Raw genomic sequence first — 19,063 nt, 5'->3', positions numbered from 1 at the left:
CCCGAGTTAGGCGCGAGCCCTTAAAATTTTAATGGTTATTTGCTGCCATCTGCTGGTCACAAAGAATAAATAAAAAAAATAGACCGACTGTACGGGAGCCGGAAATTAGTACTCTATTATATTGACGTGCGATTTAATTAATTATATTAATGTCCCCTCCCACAACATGCATGTGTTCTCATGGCTCCCACACAAATATATGCAAATATAGCACGATTACCACTTCCTCGCTTCCTTTGCATCCTCCACCAATGATCATGGCTTGCAGCTCAACATAATTTCCCCCTACCCTTTTATTCTGCCCTTTACGTCCCTCTGAGCTCATCTAATCCCAAGCGACCAAACACGCCTCCCACTGGACACTCTAGGGAAAAAGATTGTTTACAGTTTTAGTTATGGAGAAGCCTGTACAAAACTCCAACCGAGTCGAGACTTTTGATTATTATTTAGTGGTTTCTGCTACAGTACAAGTCCGTCTTTGCTTACAATATACAAGCTGTAAAGGATTCTATCTTGACAGGTACTGGGAAAAGAATCCTAACCATTTCTGGTCAGTAAAACCTGAAGCATGGTTCATTAATACCAGATTGTCTGGTAATTCCAAAAGCATAATACAATGCTTGGGAGTTGGAGCTCACCCCGAAATAGAGAGCTTCTGGAGTGGTGCTATCTTGGAAGGGATATGATCCCTAGAGAAATTGTGTTCACGATTTCATAAACTCCTTTCATGACAAGTTTAAGGAAAAAGACTGCAAATTGTTTGCAAGGAGAAAGGTGGAGTGTCGAGACGACACTCATTCTGTGGGGGAGAGTGTGGCCCATTAGGAATGGATCACTCTTTTAATTATGTCCTTGTGCAGCAACAGAGTAAAGTGTGGTTCTGTGAAAGCCCTGATGTGCTGTGCAGTGCATCAACGCATACGGCATGCAAAAAATAACTTCTCTTCCACTCTCCTTGAATCTCATGGAAATGCCAGGATTTTCTGGAAAACAATCAAATGTATCGAAAAGGCATCCAAAACAGATCATCTGCCCGTTCAGCTTAACCGAAATGGGGAATATTTTTCAGATCCCCAAAAAATAGTTGACAATTTTAACCTTAATTTTTCTGAAGCTGGTACCCTATTTGATAATGTATTGGGAGTCACCCCTGCTCATGCAAATTCCTACACCCTTATCCAAACATTAAGCGAATTTAGTTTTCAGCCAATCCACGAAAGTAATGTTCTGAAACAACTGTCCTACCTCAAAGGGTCCTCCTCTACCGGAGCAGATAGGATTCCCGTCTTTGCTCTACTAAGTGTTGGTCACCTAATATACAAACCTATAGCCCATATTTTCAACCTGTCCATCAAAGAAGCATCAGTTCCTCTAGAATGGAAACATTCCTATGTTCGTCCACTTCACAAAGGGGGCCCTAAAGATGATCCAAATAACTACCGACCTATCTCAATTTTGTCCCCGTTGATGAAAATTTTTGAAAAATTATTGACCTACCAAATTAGCAGTCTCCTGTCCGCCAACAATCTATTACATCTAAAACAATCTGGGTTCCGAAAAAAATACAGCACCACATCTGCTGCATTAGACTCTCTGAATCACATTTACAGTAGCCTTGATAATAAGCAGTACTGCGCCTGTCTTTTTCTTGACTTGTCCAAAGCTTTTGATACAGTAGACCACAACATCCTGCTTAGTAAAATAAGTTGCCTCGGTTTTTCCGAAAACACAGTAAAATGGTTAAAAAATTACCTCTTTTCTCGCACCCAAACTGTATTCACAGAGGGTTGGAGGTCAAACAGTGTTAAGATAACAAAAGGGGTTCCACAGGGTTCCATTCTCGGCCCCCTCTTGTTCTCTCTTTATGTAAATGACTTGGGCACTGAACTGGATTATTCCAGGGTAAATCTTTTTGCAGATGACACGGTACTAATTACTGCTGGCCGCTCTCCGGATGACGTGATTGCTAAGCTCCAGAGTGATTTCAACAAACTACAACATCAGCTAGTTGCTCTTAAACTAGTCCTAAATCCTGCCAAAACCAAGGTGCTATGCTTCTCACCAGGACTAAAGCGGGAAGTTATTTTTCCCCAATTACATACCTTAAATAATGATCAAATAGAGCAAGTCAAAATCTATAAGTATCTTGGGGTCATCCTGGATTCAAAACTGAATTTTGAAGATCACATTGATTATATTGGGAAAAAGACAAAAATTAAAATTGGTTTTCTATATCGACACAAGCACTGCTTCCCCCCTATGTTTCGTTTGGAATTGATTAAAGCTACCATACTGCCTCTACTTGATTACTGTGACATTGTGTATAAATCAGCCCCAAGTACTGTACTGAAGAAGCTTGACTCAATGTATCACTCGGCCTTAAGATTTGCATTGAACTGCCCATATAGGACTCACCACTGTGATCTCTACATTGGGTCAAACTTAACATCTCTGAATGTTCGACGGCTTGTGCACCAGATCTTATTTATTCATGATGTACTTGCAAAAAAATCTGCAGATTACCTGCTGGATCTCGTCTCTGTTTCAAAGAACAAATTTGACCTAAGGTCTACACTCATTTACCAGCTTAATATTCCCTATTGCCGTACATATACTGGAGGAAGGGCCTTTGCTATTGATGCCCCCAGGGTCTAGAATGCTGTTGCAAATAAATTGAAACTTGAGTCACTACCTATGAGATCTTCACTCAAAACTGCTTTAGAGGAGTTGTACACCCCTAGCTGCCAGTGCTATTCAGTGACCTAAAATAAAATGTTTCGCTCCGGATGATCGCTACAAAGTATGACCTGTGTTTTGATTTAGTGTGCTGATCTTAAAGGTGCATTGAAAATTTACAATACTCCGATTGATGCTCCTGCTGTTGTGGAGTGACTCATGCAGCCAGCTATGGCTGCAGGGTTTTGGTAGTACATGTTGTTTATGCCATTTATTGTGAAAATTCCGTCAGTTCCTATGATTGCTTTTTCATTGCTTTCATGGCTTTATTTTGGTGATTTCGAAAAGTGTATTGGTTTAGCCATGTTTGTTTGTTGTAGTACAGAGTTAGACTGATGGCCTTAATCTAAGTTGTCTTGTGGTTGTTGTTGTTGTTTGACTTGCATCCCACTGGGATTTTTGCACACAGCGTTGGTGTACGGTGTTTTTTCTGCAATATTTTTGCTGTCTTTTCTTGGATTTTCTGTTTGCACTTAGTCACATATTCACTTTAAGATGTTTTTTGTTCATGTTTTAGTTTTTTGTTTGTTGCGGTTGCACCCGATTCAAGAGCTGAATGGCTCACAGGGCTATACCTAATAAATGAACTTGAACTTGAACTTGTGTACAGCAGCATGTGATGACTGAGTCGGGCCTGTAGGTGGCTGGCAGGGTTAGTGAATGACCGCGCGGATATACCAGTCACGTGGTTAATGGCGACTCGGGAGCAAGGCTGTTTGTAACACACGTGTTGTTGCATTTTACAGAGTGACGGTGCTGTTCTTCACAAGATTAATATTAACCACAATAAATAAATTTGCTTGCCCTCAATTTGAAGCACCTGCCCACGTCCTTCATTTCTAGTGTGCAACAATAGGATAGCAGCGGAGTAACAGACCTTGGTGGAGAAGCTACGACGGAGACGGCAGAGAGAATAAAGAGCGACCGGGCTGGAGAGAGAGAGAGAGCAGAGAGGGAGGTCGCTGGAGGAGAGGAGCAGAGGGAGAGCGAGCGAAGCCAGCGGAGCGAGCAAACGGAGAAACATTGAGTGACGTTGATGGGGAGTTGTGCGTTGAAGAGAACGGAGGGACATTGCGCGATGCCGACGGAGGATATGTGAACTAAACGCGTTAATAAAGAACCAAGAAAGACAAAGAAGCTGTCGCGTCAGTACGAGTCCTACGCATACAATCCAATGGGGAAATTAGGTTCGAGTCACGACCAAATCGGGTTGCGACCAAAGTTATGGAACGAATTATGGTCGTGACCAGAGGTTCTACTGTACTGGGATGCAAGTGCGGGGAGAACCGCGGAGATATGCGTGTGCGCGGGGATTGCCTTCGAGCATACGCCCTCCATTTTGTACGCGCGCGGGAACCGCGGCGATGGTTGCGCGTTGGGCCGCCATTTTTTATTGACGCGCACGGGAAACCGCGAAGATGTTCGCAAGTTGGGCCGCCATTTTGTGCGCGCGCAGAAAACCACAGCGATGTTCATGCGCTGGGCCGCCATTTTGGGCGCGCGCGGGAAGCCGTGGGGACGCGGGTCGTGCATGCGGCCGCCATTTTGTACGTACACGGGTGGCCTCGGAAATGTGGCGGTTGCACGTGTCAACTATTTCTGGGCTAGAGCAGGCATTTTCTTTTCTGTGCCATGTCGATTGCACATATTTTCATATTTTCACATGTGTAGTGCTTGAGATACGTGTCACACGCTGAAGTCGGTGTGAGCGCACGCGGCGTACAGTGGGAGCAAATGAGAACACAGGGCGCTGATTGGCTGGTCGTTGTTGTTGTTCCAAAGGAGGTGACGTGATGTCTGAGGATGGTAGCAGGTGGCAGGGAGTAATTCAGGACGCAGGGCACTGATTGGCCGAGAGGGTGTTGTTGTCGCAGAGTGGCGCCACATTGACTGGAAAAACATGCCACGTGGCAGCGGGGGCTGGGGGCGAGTGGCGTCGCGGGGGATGCCCCTGATTAATTGGGAATTAATTGGCTCGGGGATAAAGACAGGGGTTGTCGGAGGAGACGGGAGTTCGCGCCTGGGAGGAGACAGAGGATGGAAGAGTCGGAGCAGCAGAGCTAGTAACAGTATAGGGTAGCAGTGGAGAAGCGTAGGGTAGCAGTGGAGAAGCGTAGGGTAGCAGTGGAGAAGCGTAGGGTAGCAGTGGAGACGCGTAGGGTAGCAGTGGAGAAGCGTAGGGTAGCAGTGGAGAAGCGTAGGGTAGCAGTGGAGAAGCGTAGGGTAGCAGTGGAGAAGCGTAGGGTAGCAGTGGAGAAGCGTAGGGTAGCAGTGGAAAAGCGTGTATTTAATAAAGTTTGTTTTAATATAACTTATTAAACGGAAGCCACGGACTGCGCCACGGAGCTTTTAGCAGTAAACAAGGCACCGTATTTACCGGGTAATACTTCGCGCTACCTTTACCCGACCGGGTAATTCTTCTGAGCTACCTTTACCCTACCCTTTACCTTACCCCTTGGCATGTCGACACCTTCACCCTTTACCTTTACCCTTTTACCCGGTAAAAAGGGTAAATTACCTTACCTTGCCGAGGCCTAGCGGATAGAGTGGAGAGGAGAGTAGACGGAGGAGTGATGGGGAGCAATTGAGGCCGACGGAGAGCGTGGAGGAGAACTGTGGAGCGTTGAGCGATGTTGGATGGAGGAGTGTTGAGCGAAATACGCAAAATAAAGTAACGAGGAAAGACAAGAAGCTGTCGTGTCGGTTCGAGCACTACACATGAGTCGACCCTAAAGTGCGACTTCTCGACCTGGAACGTAGGGAGACCTCGAATGTTAAGTGGTGTGTGTCGGTGGGTGTTAGACTTTCGGTCTTGTGCGTTGGCCCTCTCCCCTCATGGCGTCTGTGAACACCACAGTGGCTAAACGGGGGCTCTGAATGGGTGCGAGGGGCTGGTAACCCCTCAACCCTCAATTTATTACCACGAAACTACGAATTAAACATAAATATGGGTCTGCCCCGTGACCTCCTGCTAGCGGGCGTTCGACACTTCACGTGGCCTCAAGGTGCACATGGCCTGGCACAAGCGTTGTGGTGACGTCACCGCCACTTAGTGGAGAATGGCGGTTGTTGTTGTTGTTGTTAGACTTTCGGTCTTCGCCCTATTGCCACCTGTGGGGTGGAACGGTAGCAGAGCGGTGTGAGACCCTGCCATCCATGGGGTGGTTGTTTGATTTTGGTTTGATTACCGGTGTTGGTTGTGCATCCAACACGGAATCTATGTATTTTAGTTTTTCTTTCTCCGCCGGGCGGAATACGATCATCTCCACTTCCATGGGCCGGGTGGCTGTCGTGTCCGACGAGCCGAGGCGCGGGCTCGTGGAGCTGTGCCTCAGGAGGTGGTTTCTTCTCGTCACAGGATTCCTGCACCTGCCGCCCTTGGAGTTGCCGGTTGTGCTGACCGGATGTGGACTTGAAGGGGGGGAGTGGAGCGCCCGTACATCACTCCTGCTCATTCTGTTGCCAAACTCCTGGGGAGGGGCCGTGCCCTTTTGGGGCTTTTTCAAAGTTCCCCCAGGACCTCCAGGGAGAGCGTGCTCGCCTCCCCTGGGGGCTCGACCACGCGAACTCGTTCGAAGACTGGCCGCTGTGCATGACTCTCACACCTTGTTGATTGCCTACACCGTTGTCAAACAGTGACTTTCATATGTCGGTCCGTGCGTACAAATTCACACGGATAGGCTGTGATCTGCCTCACGGCAGGTGTCTTGCCTCACGGCAGATGTGGGGCGTATGTACTCAGGAATTTCCTGTTTTTGATGCTAAGTTTGGTCACGTGACCAGGAAGTTGCGATTTAAGATTCCCGCTCAACCACGCGGGCGTCGGCCATTACACACATAATTCAAGATGGCGGCACACATCGCATCCCAGTGAAGCCAGCCGCAATTGTCCATTGTGGGACTTTAAGAAGCATTGTCTTTTTACCTCGTTAAAATCAATAAATGACGTTTGGAGTCGGATGTTCATCCTGGCTCTGAGGGTTTATTGGACGCGAGGTTAACTACTCAGCTAGAGGTGCAACGCAGCGCACAGCGAGGCCGAGACAGTAAAAAGACATTCTTCTTGAAGCTCTCAATCAACCAGCTCCTCAAGCAAGGATCGCTCAAGCAGTCAGCCAGCAGCAAGCAAGGAGCTCTCGGGCAACCAGCTCTGCAACAAGTCTACATAAAAAATTGTGTTGCAAGCATCACAGCATGAAAAGCCACAGTTCAGCAGGGAGAGATGCTGAGGAAAGTTATCTAAGCAATCCAGGACTTCCCATCCGGCCTCAAGAGGACCAAGGGAGTTCAAGGCCCCAAAGAGAGGTCAGGCTGACACAGTGTGCCTTGGAAGCGATGACGCTGAGAAGCAAGACCTTGATGCCAGGATACAAAGGGCATGGGACCGGGTTGAAGCAGATTTATCTGAAGCTCAAAACGCCTCAGACACAGTGGCCTCAATTCGGCGGGCCATACAGCGAGTGAAGGTGAGCAGCTCAAGCTACAAGCTGCTGGCAAATAAATACATCTCCCTCCTGATGAAGGTGAGAACAGATGAGGGCATCGAGGGAGTGCGCACACAAGAGCACTTCCTTGAACTGCTCGATGATAATGTGAAGGCAGTGATTCAAGACGCAATGGACCGCGTGGAGGGGTTAAGAGAGACACGATCTCAGCACTCTGTCTCATCCAAGTCCACCACAAGATCTAAAGGTTCAGCACACTCACAGATATCATCTACTAGTATAGCAGCAGCTCAGGCATGTGCAGCAGCAGAAGCAGCAAGCGCCCATATTGCCTATGTAGGAGTTATTACGGGGAGAAGGGCGGACAGAAAACACAAGGGTGTCTGCACCCACACACGGGTGTCTACATCCACGTCTGCATCCGTTAACCCTGGGGGGTCATGGGGGCGTTGTGATCACCCATAACTCCACCCCTCGGAGGGGATTCCTATAAAAGGCGGGGAGCCAGAGAGCTCGGGGCCAGTGTGGAAGAAGCTTACCAGTGAATTCTAGATTTGAAGCTTTCTCCGACCAAAACTATCACGTTACCATACATAGCAGGCGTGACCAAAAAAATCTCCAAAATTCTAAACAAACATAAGATCCAAGTCCGATTCAGTACAGTGCATAAAATCCGTGATCTGATTCCATCTGTGAAGGATGTCATTCCTGACTTACAGTATCCTGGAGTCTACAAATTGAGTTGCATTTGTGGTGATTGCTACATTGGAGAAACGAAACGTCATGTTTCTGATCGTGTCCGCGAGCACAAGTCAGATCTGAAACACGGCAGAACTGATTCTTCTGCCGTTGCCGATCATTGCTACAACTCGGTGGGCTCTCATGAAATTGTCTTTTCCGAGACCAAGGTTCTCTGCAAACCTCCCGGCTACCATCAAAGGTTTGTACACGAAGCCATACAAATATACAAACACAGACATAATTTCAACCGTGATGATGGGTACAAACTTAGTAATCATTGGAAAGATGTTATCAACCACGCAAAAAAAAAGACTTAATTACACTTTTTTGGACCATCTTATCTGACAGGCACTATTTTACTTTACTTTACCGAGTGTTAACATCCCCAGTATTTAACAGTACTCTCTTCATTGTTCAGCCAGCATTGGTATAAACATGGGCATTTTCGTTCTTTTTTCTATCATGTGTATCAGGCCTCCCCTCCCCCTCTCTGTCCAATGCGTTGGCGTGGGCAGCAGCAACCGCGTCCAAGCCGTTGTCCATTCTTTTGGCCCCGCCCCCCTCCCCCTCCCGATGTGTTGTACTTGGCACTCCGTGCCGTCTTTGAACCCCGCCCCCCTCCCTCCCGATACGTTCCATTCATTGGCTACCACATTCTGATGAGCTCCCCCCCCTCTCCTCCCCCCTCAACTTGCTTTTAAGGGATTACATCTTGAATCATTGCCTCACTTGATGCAGCTAATCCGGCTGTGACGGTCCCACCTGATGACGGAGACTTGTGTTGCCTCCGAAACGTCGTGATTTTTATTTTATTTTATTTCATTAATTTTGATGTTTTACCTACGTGACTTTACCAAAAAAAACTAAGAATATGAATACTTACCAGTGAAGTCTGAAGACCGGCAGAATAGGCCCTGGGACTCCCCTGTCTCACTGCCCTTGTCAGGGCCGAGCTGGGCAAGCCAGCGGCGCGGCCCCAAGAGCTTCTGGACCTCTGCTCTTGTAAGAGCAAGGCCGGGTTAGCTGGGTGCCGGGATCCGTGCTTTACCAGGGCCGGATCAGATAGCCTCCCATAGCACGATTAGAGGAGGACTGGGAATAGGACAGGGGAAATAGTGCTAGGGGTGTTTTCCCACCTAGTACGGGTGAAGGGGCCGTTACCCCTTCAAGTATTGTTACTGCCCTTGAGTTGAATAAAAGAGTGTGCCTCGACTCCGTCGTCAGTCTCCCTGGAACTCACTACACCTACATGGCTGAAGAGGAAGCCATGCTAATTGAAAAGGCCCGCAGACAAGAAGAAGCAAGCATAGCAACTGCTGCCACACGAAAGAAATCAGAGCAAGAGAGTATACTAGTGTAGGACTTGAAATATGACGCGCCACGCATTTTGTTGTTATGCAAGCGAGCAGTGTACAGTGGGGGGTATCTGAAGACGGGGTTGTTGTTGTCGGGCGTGTGGGAGACGTCATTAAGACAGGCGACAGGTGTTAGGGGTAACCGAGGACGCAGGCCAGTGATTGGTCAGGAGGGTGAGTAGTTAATGACTGGCGCCGCTCTGGCAGGAATAACAAGGTCACGTGAGGCTGGGGGCCTGGGGGCGAGTGGCGAAGCGGGGGGTGAGATAATTGATTCGGATTGATTGGTGTGGGGATAAGAGGATAGCGTAACGGAGAGACGGGAGTCTTGATTGGGATTGGAGCTGGAGCGGTTAGTGCCAGGGAGAGAGACGTAGCAGCAGCGAGTAGAGAAGATATGATAACGGTAGCAGTGGATAGAGATGGGATAGAGTACGGTAACAATGGATAGAGATAGGACAGAGTACGGTAGCAGTGGATAGAGAGAACGTAGAGAGATAGGACAGAGTACAGTAGCAGTGGAGAGAGAATACAGAGTGCGGTAGCAGTGGTAGCAGTGCATCGGAGGAATACGGAGTAGGGTAGCAACGGAGTAACGGACCTTGGGAGAGCAGGAGAGCGAACGGAGAGACATAGAGTGTCGTTGGTGGCGGATAGTGTAACGGAGCGAACGGGGAGACACGGAGCGGTGATGATGAGAAGGTGAGAACTCTAAAGTTCGAATAAACGGAAAGAGAAAGACAACCGGAGTACGAGTCCTACATATATACAAGGACTGTTTTCTTTGAATTTCTCATTTACTTGATACAGCAATCGTGCTGTGACGGTTCCACCTGAAGACGGAAGCTTGTGTTGCCTCCGAAACGTCATGATTTTTATTTTATTTTACTTTTATTAATTTTAATTTTTTACCTACGTGACTATACCGTAAAAACCTAAGAATATGAGCCTGATAGCCTGGTAGGGTGTAGGGAGCTCCCAGTACCCTTCCCCTGGGGAGATTAGTTACTAACTCTGTGTTAACCCCTTCCCCTGGGGAGATTAGTTACTAACTCTGTGTTAACCCCTACCCCGAGTTTGGCACGAGCCCTTAAAATTGTAATGGTTATTTGCTGCTATCTGCTGGTCACAAAGAATAAATAAAAAAAACAGACCGACTGTACGGGAGCCGGAAGTTAGTACTCTATTATATTGACGTGCGATTTAATTAATTATATTAATGTCCCCTCCCACAACATGCATGTGTTCTCATGGCTCCCACACAAATGTATGCAAATATAGCGCGATTACCACTTCCTCGCTTCCTTTGCATCCTCCACCAGTGATCATGGCTTGCAGCTCAACATAATTTCCCCCTACCCTTTTATTCTGCCCTTTACGTCCCTCTGAGCTCATCTAATCCCAAGCGACCAAACACGCCTCCCACTGGACACTCTAGGGAAAAAGATTGTTTACAGTTTTAGTTATGGAGAAGCCTGTACAAAACTCCAACCGAGTCGAGACTTTTGATTATTATTTAGTGGTTTCTGCTACAGTACAAGTCCGTCTTTGCTTACAATATACAAGCTGTAAAGGATTCTATCTTGACAGGTACTGGGAAAAGAATCCTAACCATTTCTGGTCAGTAAAACCTGAAGCATGGTTCATTAACACCAGATTGTCTGGTAATTCCAAAAGCATAATACAATGCTTGGGAGTTGGAGCTCACCCCGAAATAGAGAGCTTCTGGAGTGGCGCTTTCTTGGAATGGATATGATCCCTAGAGAAATTGTGTTCACGATTTCATAAACTCCTTTCATGACCAGTTTAAGGAAAAATACTGCAAAATGTTTGCAAGGAGAAAGGTGGAGCGTCGAGACGACACTCATTCTGTGGGGGAGAGTGTGGCACATTAGCCATGGATCACTCTTTTAAGTATGTTCTTGTGCAGCAACGGAGTAAAGTGTGGTTCTGTGAAACCCTGATGTGCTGTGCAGTGCATCAACGCATGTGTGTACAGCAGCATGTGATGACTGTCGGGCCTGTAGGTGGCTGGCAGGGTTATTGAATGACCGCGCGGATACACCAGTCACATGGTTAATGGCGACTCGGGAACAATGCTGGTTGTAACACACGTGATGTTGCATTTTACAGAGTGACGGTGCTGTTCTTCACAAGATTAATATTAACCACAATGAATAAATTTGCTTGCCCTCAATTTGAAGCACCTGCCCACGTCCTTCATTTCTAGTGTGCAACAATAGGATAGCAGCGGAGTAACAGACCTTGGTGGAGAAGCTACGACGGAGTGAGACGGCAGGGAGAACAAAGAGCAACCGGGCTGGAGAGAGCAGAGAGGGAGGTCGCTGGAGGAGAGGAGCAGAGGGAGAGCGAGCGAAGCCAGCGGAGCGAGCGAACGGAGAAACATTGAGTGACGTTGATGGGGAGTTGTGCGTTGAAGAGAACGGAGGGACATTGCGCGATGCCGACGGAGATGTGAACTAAACGCGTTAATAAAGAACCAAGAAAGACAAAGAAGCTGTCGCGTCAGTACGAGTCCTACGCATACAATCCAATGGGGAAATTAGGTTCGAGTCACGACCAAATCGGGTTGCGACCAAAGTTATGGAACGAATCATGGTCGTGACCAGAGGTTCTACTGTACTGGGATGCAAGTGCGGGGAGAACCGCGGAGATATGCGTGTGTGCGGGGATTGCCTTCGAGCATACGCCCTCCATTTTGTACGCGCGCGGGAACCACGGCGATGGTTGCGCGTTGGGCCGCCATTTTTTATTGACGTGCACGGGAAACCGCGAAGATGTTCGCAAGTTGGGCCGCCATTTTGTGCGCGCGCAGAAAACCACAGCGATGTTCATGCACTGGGCCGCCATTTTGGGCGCGCGCGGGAAGCCGTGGGGACGCGGGTCGTGCATGCGGCCGCCATTTTGTACGTACACGGGTGGCCTCGGAAATGTGGCGGTTGCACGTGTCAACTATTTCTGGGCTAGAGCAGGCATTTTCTTTTCTGTGCCATGTCGATTGCACATATTTTCATATTTTCACATGTGTAGTGCTTGAGATACGTGTCACACGCTGAAGTCGGTGTGAGCGCACGCGGCGTACAGTGGGAGCAAATGAGGACACAGGGCGCTGATTGGCTGGTCGTTGTTGTTGTTCCAAAGGAGGTGACGTGATGTCTGAGGATGGTAGCAGGTGGCAGGGAGTAATTCAGGACGCAGGGCGCTGATTGGCCGAGAGGGTGTTGTTGTCGCAGAGTGGCGCCACATTGACTGGAAAAACATGCCACGTGGCAGCGGGGGCTGGGGGCGAGTGGCGTCGCGGGGGATGCCCCTGATTAATTGGGAATTAATTGGCTCGGGGATAAAGACAGGGGTTGTCGGAGGAGACGGGAGTTCGCGCCTGGGAGGAGACAGAGGATGGAAGAGTCGGAGCAGCAGAGCTAGTAACAGTGTAGGGTAGCAGTGGAGAAGCATAGGGTAGCAGTGGAGAAGCGTAGGGTAGCAGTGGAGAAGCGTAGGGTAGCAGTGGAGAAGCATAGGGTAGCAGTGGAGAAGCGTAGGGTAGCAGTGGAGAAGCGTAGGGTAGCAGTGGAAAAGCGTGTTTTTAATAAAGTTTGTTTTAATATAACTTATTAAACGGAAGCCACGGACTGCGCCACGGAGCTTTTAGCAGTAAACAAGGCACCGTATTTACCGGGTAATACTTCGCGCTACCTTTACCCGACCGGGTAATTCTTCTGAGCTACCTTTACCCTACCCTTTACCTTACCCCTTGGCATGTCGACACCTTCACCCTTTACCTTTACCCTTTTACCCGGTAAAAAGGGTAAATTACCTTACCTTGCCGAGGCCTAGCGGATAGAGTGGAGAGGAGAGTAGACGGAGGAGTGATGGGGAGCAAGTGAGGCCGACGGAGAGCGTGGAGGAGAACTGTGGAGCGTTGAGCGATGTTGGATGGAGGAGTGTTGAGCGAAATACGCAAAATAAAGTAACGAGGAAAGACAAGAAGCTGTCGTGTCGGTTCGAGCACTACACATGGGTCGACCCTGAAGTGCGACTTCTCGACCTGGAACGTAGGGAGACCTCGAATGTTAAGTGGTGTGTGTCGGTGGGTGTTAGACTTTCGGTCTTGTGCGTTGGCCCTCTCCCCTCATGGCGTCTGTGAGCACCACAGTGGCTAAACGGGGGCTCTGAATGGGTGCGAGGGGCTGGTAACCCCTCAACCCTCAATTTATTACCACGAAACTACGAATTAAACATAAATATGGGTCTGCCCCGTGACCTCCTGCCAGCGGGCGTTTGACACTTCACGTGGCCTCAAGGTGCACATGGCCTGGCACAAGCGTCGTGGTGACGTCACCGCCACTTAGTGGAAAATGGCGGTTGTTGTTGTTGTTAGACTTTCGGCCTTCGCCCTATTGTCACCTGTGGGGTGGAACGGTAGCATATTCTTAGGTAGTCTTAAGCCTCACCTTACCATATTAATAAAAGTATGCGGCTCTTGCTCCACCACCTCCTCCAACCATTATACAGGGTGACCCAAAAAAACGGGCCCCGTGTACACTTTATGTGATATCTCCTTTATTTATTCACCGATTGCCCTTATTTTACAGGACATGGCAGAATCAACGACCGTGAGTACACCAAGACCCCAGTGGGAGCTGGGACAAAGAATACACTGTGTTAAATTTTACTACAAGACAGGCTCGTTTAAGAAAACCTAGGACAGTTTCATGCGTCAGTTCGAATGTGAAAAGGCTCCATCCAAAAGCAGAATTCAGAACTGGGTGGACCACTTCGAGAAGTATGGGACCGTGGAGAACCTCAACGCTGCCAGTGAGAACCGTCCAAGCCACTCGGGACGTCCCAAGAAGCGAACAGCCGAGCTGGTCGAAAGTGTGAGAGAGTCTCTCCAGCAGAGTCCGAAACGCTCTGTGCGTAAGCGAAGTCAGTCCCTCGGTATGTCCCGTGAGACTTGCAGGAGAGTGCTGGTGAACGATATCAGGGCTTACCCATACAGAATACAGACGCTGCAGACCCTTACAGCCTCAGACAAGAAGCAGAGGAGCGCTATGGCAGTCAAGATGCTCGAGAAGATCGAGGAGACACCAAGTTTCCTTAACCTCCTTTGGACCTCAGATGAAGCCCACTTCCATCTTGACGGAAAGGCGAACTCCAAGACAAATGTCTTCTGGGGGTCCTCCAGACCCAATGAAGTAGCCACCAAGCCCTTGCACTCTCCTAAGTGCACGGTGTGGGCTGCAATCTCGGCCAGAGGCATCATCGGACCAATCTTCATCGAAGAATCTGGCGCAGCAGTGACAGTCACCAAGGAGCGGTATGTGGAGGTCCTCAAAACCTTCAAGAGTGAGCTCCAGACCCTCTACCCGTCGCTCATGAGCAAGTTCTGGTTCCAGCAAGACGGAGCAAGTTCTCACACCTCAAACCTGTCCCGAGATTGGCTGAAAGAGAACTTCGGAGGCCGAGTGATCAGTCTCAAGACTGATTTTGAGTGGGCACCCCATAGCCCGGACCTAAGCCCCCCAGATTGTTTTCTTTGGGGCTATCTTAAGGACAGAGTCTACGCAGGGAAACCCAGAACCATCACGGAACTCAAGGAAGCCATCAGGGAGGAGATGAGAGCCATTACCAATTCAGTCTGTAAGAACGTCATGGACAACTTCGTGCTGCGCCTCAAGAAATGCACGGAGCTAAATGGAGGCCATCTAGAACACATGCTGTAGAACGGAGAAAAAAAGGCCAAAGACCCCAGTGTTTTGATGTTTTGAATATAATAAACTAGTTATGACCAAAGTTTCATTTCATTCGGACAAAACACTAAGAAACGGGGCCTAATTAGAGTTGGGGCCCGTTTTTTTTGGGTCACCCTGTATAAACGGAGTGGTGGCTTCTGCAATCTCTCATTTACGTTATACAGCTGTCGTGGCTGTGACGGTACCACCTGAAGACGGAAGCTTGTGTTGCCTCCGAAACGTCGTGATTTTTATTTTATTTTACTTTTTAATGTTTTTTGACCTACGTGACTTTACCGAAAAAACCTAAGAATATGAATCATTGCAGTCACGAAAGCTTCAAATCTAGAATTAATGCCCTCTACGGGGAGGAATTCCACCTATCTGTTAGAGTTTTTAACAGACTAGACAAGAAGTCACAGCTTCTTGAGACGCTGGCCTTCCTCAAGAGATGCTGAGATAACAAGGTAATACCCATCGCTTTCACACTCACATCCGCTGCTGTGTCCTCACCGAACTCTAAACAGATCTTATTTAAAGCTAGCCTATCACTAATCTCGGAGAGAATAAGGTTACTCCGATCTGAACTCGATAATTTAGACAATACTCTCTTACAAACACATTTAATGTTAACACAAAAAATGTCACCTTCCGATTGGAACCACGTTGATTACATGACTTCTGCTTCTGCTGACTCAATGTCAGCCAAATGCAAAGCTAACCTGATTTCTAAATTCAACCTCCTATCTAAGAAGAAACCAGAGCCACACATCGCAAAGCTGGATGTTAACAAGACCGTGATTAATCAGAGTAACATCCCAATTTCTGACAATCTAAAAACGGTACTGGCCAAAGGACTAAATTTCGCCGTCACCCCTAAATATATACCAGTAGAGGATATGATTTCTCAGATTGATGTAGCCCTCAGAGGCATAGGACACATCCATGCGGATGTAGCAAGAGCTGAAATAGCTACTATTCTTAAGAATGCTAAGAAACCCACTATTAACATCAGCAAAAACGAACGCTCTGAACTCGCGGACCTAAAAAAGAGAGATGATATAGTCATCCTCTCGGCAGACAAGGGCAATGCCACGGTCATCATGGATAAAGATTCATACAACAACAAAATCCTGGACCTTCTTAATGATGGGAGTTACTCCAAAATTAAAAACGATCCCACTAAAAACCTAACGACAAAAACCAACAGTATCATCACGAGTTCCACTTCCCTAATCGAACCAAGCAAACGTCCCTCTCTAAAACCATCGGCGGCTAGACCTCCCAGACTCTATGGTCTTCCCAAAATCCATAAAGAAGGCACCCTGCTACGACCCATCGTGTCGACGATAAACTCTCCTACGTATAAACTAGCCCGTTTTCTATCAGATACTCTGCTCCCCTTCACAGGCAAGACCTCTTCGGCAGTACTCAACTCAACCCAATTAGTCTCTATGGTTAAGGACATGGTACTATCTCCTGATGACATCCTCGTCAGCTTTGATGTAGTATCTATGTTCACCAAAGTCCCAGTACCGGACACCCTAACAATAATTGAGGACTTAGTCCAACATGGATTGAATTCTGATGTATCTGCGCTGGTTAGGCATTGCCTCACCAACACTTATTTTACCTGGAATGGCACCTTCTACAAACAGAATGAGGGTACCCCTATGGGCTCCCCCTTGTCACCAGTTATAGCCAACATGTTCATGGAAAAGTTTGAATCAGACGCCATCCAGACATCCACCCTGCGTCCTTCCTTGTGGAAGAGGTATGTGGACGACACTTTCGTCATCTGGCCACATGGCCTCCCAGCATTGAACCACTTCTTGGACCACATCAATTCTAGACACCCATCCATCAGATTCACCATGGAAGTGGAGAAAGACGGTAAACTACCATTCTTGGATATTCTGTTTGAGAGGAGGCCTGACGGATCCTTGGGACATTCTGTCTACAGGAAAGCCACCCACACAGATTCCTACTTGAAACCGGATTCCCACCACCACCCATCTCAAAAGAATTCTCTCATCAAAACGCTATACCACAGAGCCCATGGCATTTCTGACCAACACCACCTGGCCGGTGAATTAAGACATGTACATCGGGCCCTCAGGATGAACGGATACTCTGATCGCACTATCCGCCAAGCTGTTTCTCCCACCATACAGAAACAGCCACATGAAACTCCGACCAAAACTATCACGTTGCCATACATAGCAGGCGTGACCAAAAAGATCTCCAAAATTCTAAACAAACATAAGATCCAAGTCCGATTCAGTACAGTGCATAAAATCCGTGATTTGATTCCATCTGTGAAGAATGTCGTTCCTGACTTACAGTATCCTGGAGTCTACAAATTGAGTTGCATTTGTGGTGATTGCTACATTGGAGAAACGAAACGTCATGTTTCTGATCGTGTCCGCGAGCACAAGTCAGATCTGAAACACGGCAGAACTGATTCTTCTGCCGTTGCCGATCATTGCTACAACTCGGTGGGCTCTCATGAAATTGTATTTTCCGAGACCAAGGTTCTCTGCAAACCTCCTGGCTACCATCAAAGGTTTGTACACGAAGCCATACAAATATACAAACACAGACATAATTTCAACCGTGATGACGGTTACAAACCGAGTAATCATTGGAAAGATGTGATTAACCATGCAAAAAAGATTTAACTATACTTATTTGCCAATCTTATTTGACAGACAACCATCACAGTTTTACCATGTCTAGTGGTGGTCTCCCTGTTACAGGTTGAGTCACAAACCGCACCTCTCCATAACAAAGGCTCAGCCTTTGTTATGCAGTCTATTCTTAGTCTTAAGCCTCATCTTACCATATTAATAAAAGTATGCGGCTCTTGCTCCACCACCTCCTCCAACCATTATATAAGCTGAGTGGTGGCTTCTGCAATCTCTCATTTACTTGATACGGCTGTCGTGGCTGTGACGGTACCACCTGAAGACGGAAGCTTGTGTTGCCTCCGAAACGTCGTGATTTTATTTTATTTTACTTTTTAATGTTTTTTTACCTACGTGACTTTACCGAAAAAACCTAAGAATATGAATCATTGCAGTCACGAAAGCTTCAAATCTAGAATTATCTAAGCAATCCAGGACTTCCCAACCTGCCTCAAGAGGACCAAGGGAGTTCAAGGCCCCAAAGAGAGGTCAGGCTGACACAGCTATGATGCTGAGAAGCAAGACCTTGATGCCAGGATACAAAGGGCATGGGACCGGGTTGAAGCAGATTTATCTGAAGCTCAAAACGCCTCAGACACAGTGGCCTCAATTCGACGGGCCATCCAGCGAGTGACGGTGAGCAGCTCAAGCTACAAGCTGCTGGCAAATAGATACATTTCCCTCCTGATGAAGGTGAGAACAGATGAGGGCATCGAGGGAGTGCGCACGCAAGAGCACTTCCTCGAACTGCTCGATGATAATGTGAAGGCAGTGATACAAGACGCAATGGACCGCGTGGAGGGGTTAAGAGAGACACGATCGCAGCACTCTGTCTCATCCAAGTCCACCACAAGATCTAAAGGCTCAGCACACTCACAGATATCATCTACTAGTATAGCAGCAGCTCAGGCATGTGCAGCAGCAGAAGCAGCAAGCGCCCATATTGCCTATGTAGGGGTTATTACAGGAAGAAGGGCGGACAGAAAACACAAGGGTGTCTGCACCCACACACGGGTGTCTACATCCACATCCGCATCCGTTAACCCTGGGGGACCATGGGGGCGCTGTGATCCCCCATAACTCCACCCCTCGGAGGGGATTCCTATAAAAGGCGGGGAGCCAGAGAGCTCGGGGCCAGTGTGGAAGAAGCTTTACCAGTGAAGTCTGAAGACAGGCAGAATAGGCCCTGGGACTCCCCTGTCTCGCTGCCCTTGTCAGGGCCGAGCTGGGCAAGCCAGTGGCGCGGCCCCAAGAGCTTCTGGACCTCTAATCTTGTAAGAGCAAGGCCGGGTTAGCTGGGTGCCGGGATCCGTGCTTTACCAGGGCCTGAGCAGATAGCCTCCCAT

This window comes from Lethenteron reissneri, unplaced genomic scaffold (assembly GCF_015708825.2).
Source record: "Lethenteron reissneri isolate LAM-NWPU_2019-01 unplaced genomic scaffold, ASM1570882v1 scaffold_1449, whole genome shotgun sequence".
Classification (NCBI taxonomy): Eukaryota; Metazoa; Chordata; class Hyperoartia; order Petromyzontiformes; family Petromyzontidae; genus Lethenteron; species Lethenteron reissneri.
Note: the sequence above shows the minus strand (reverse complement) of the source record.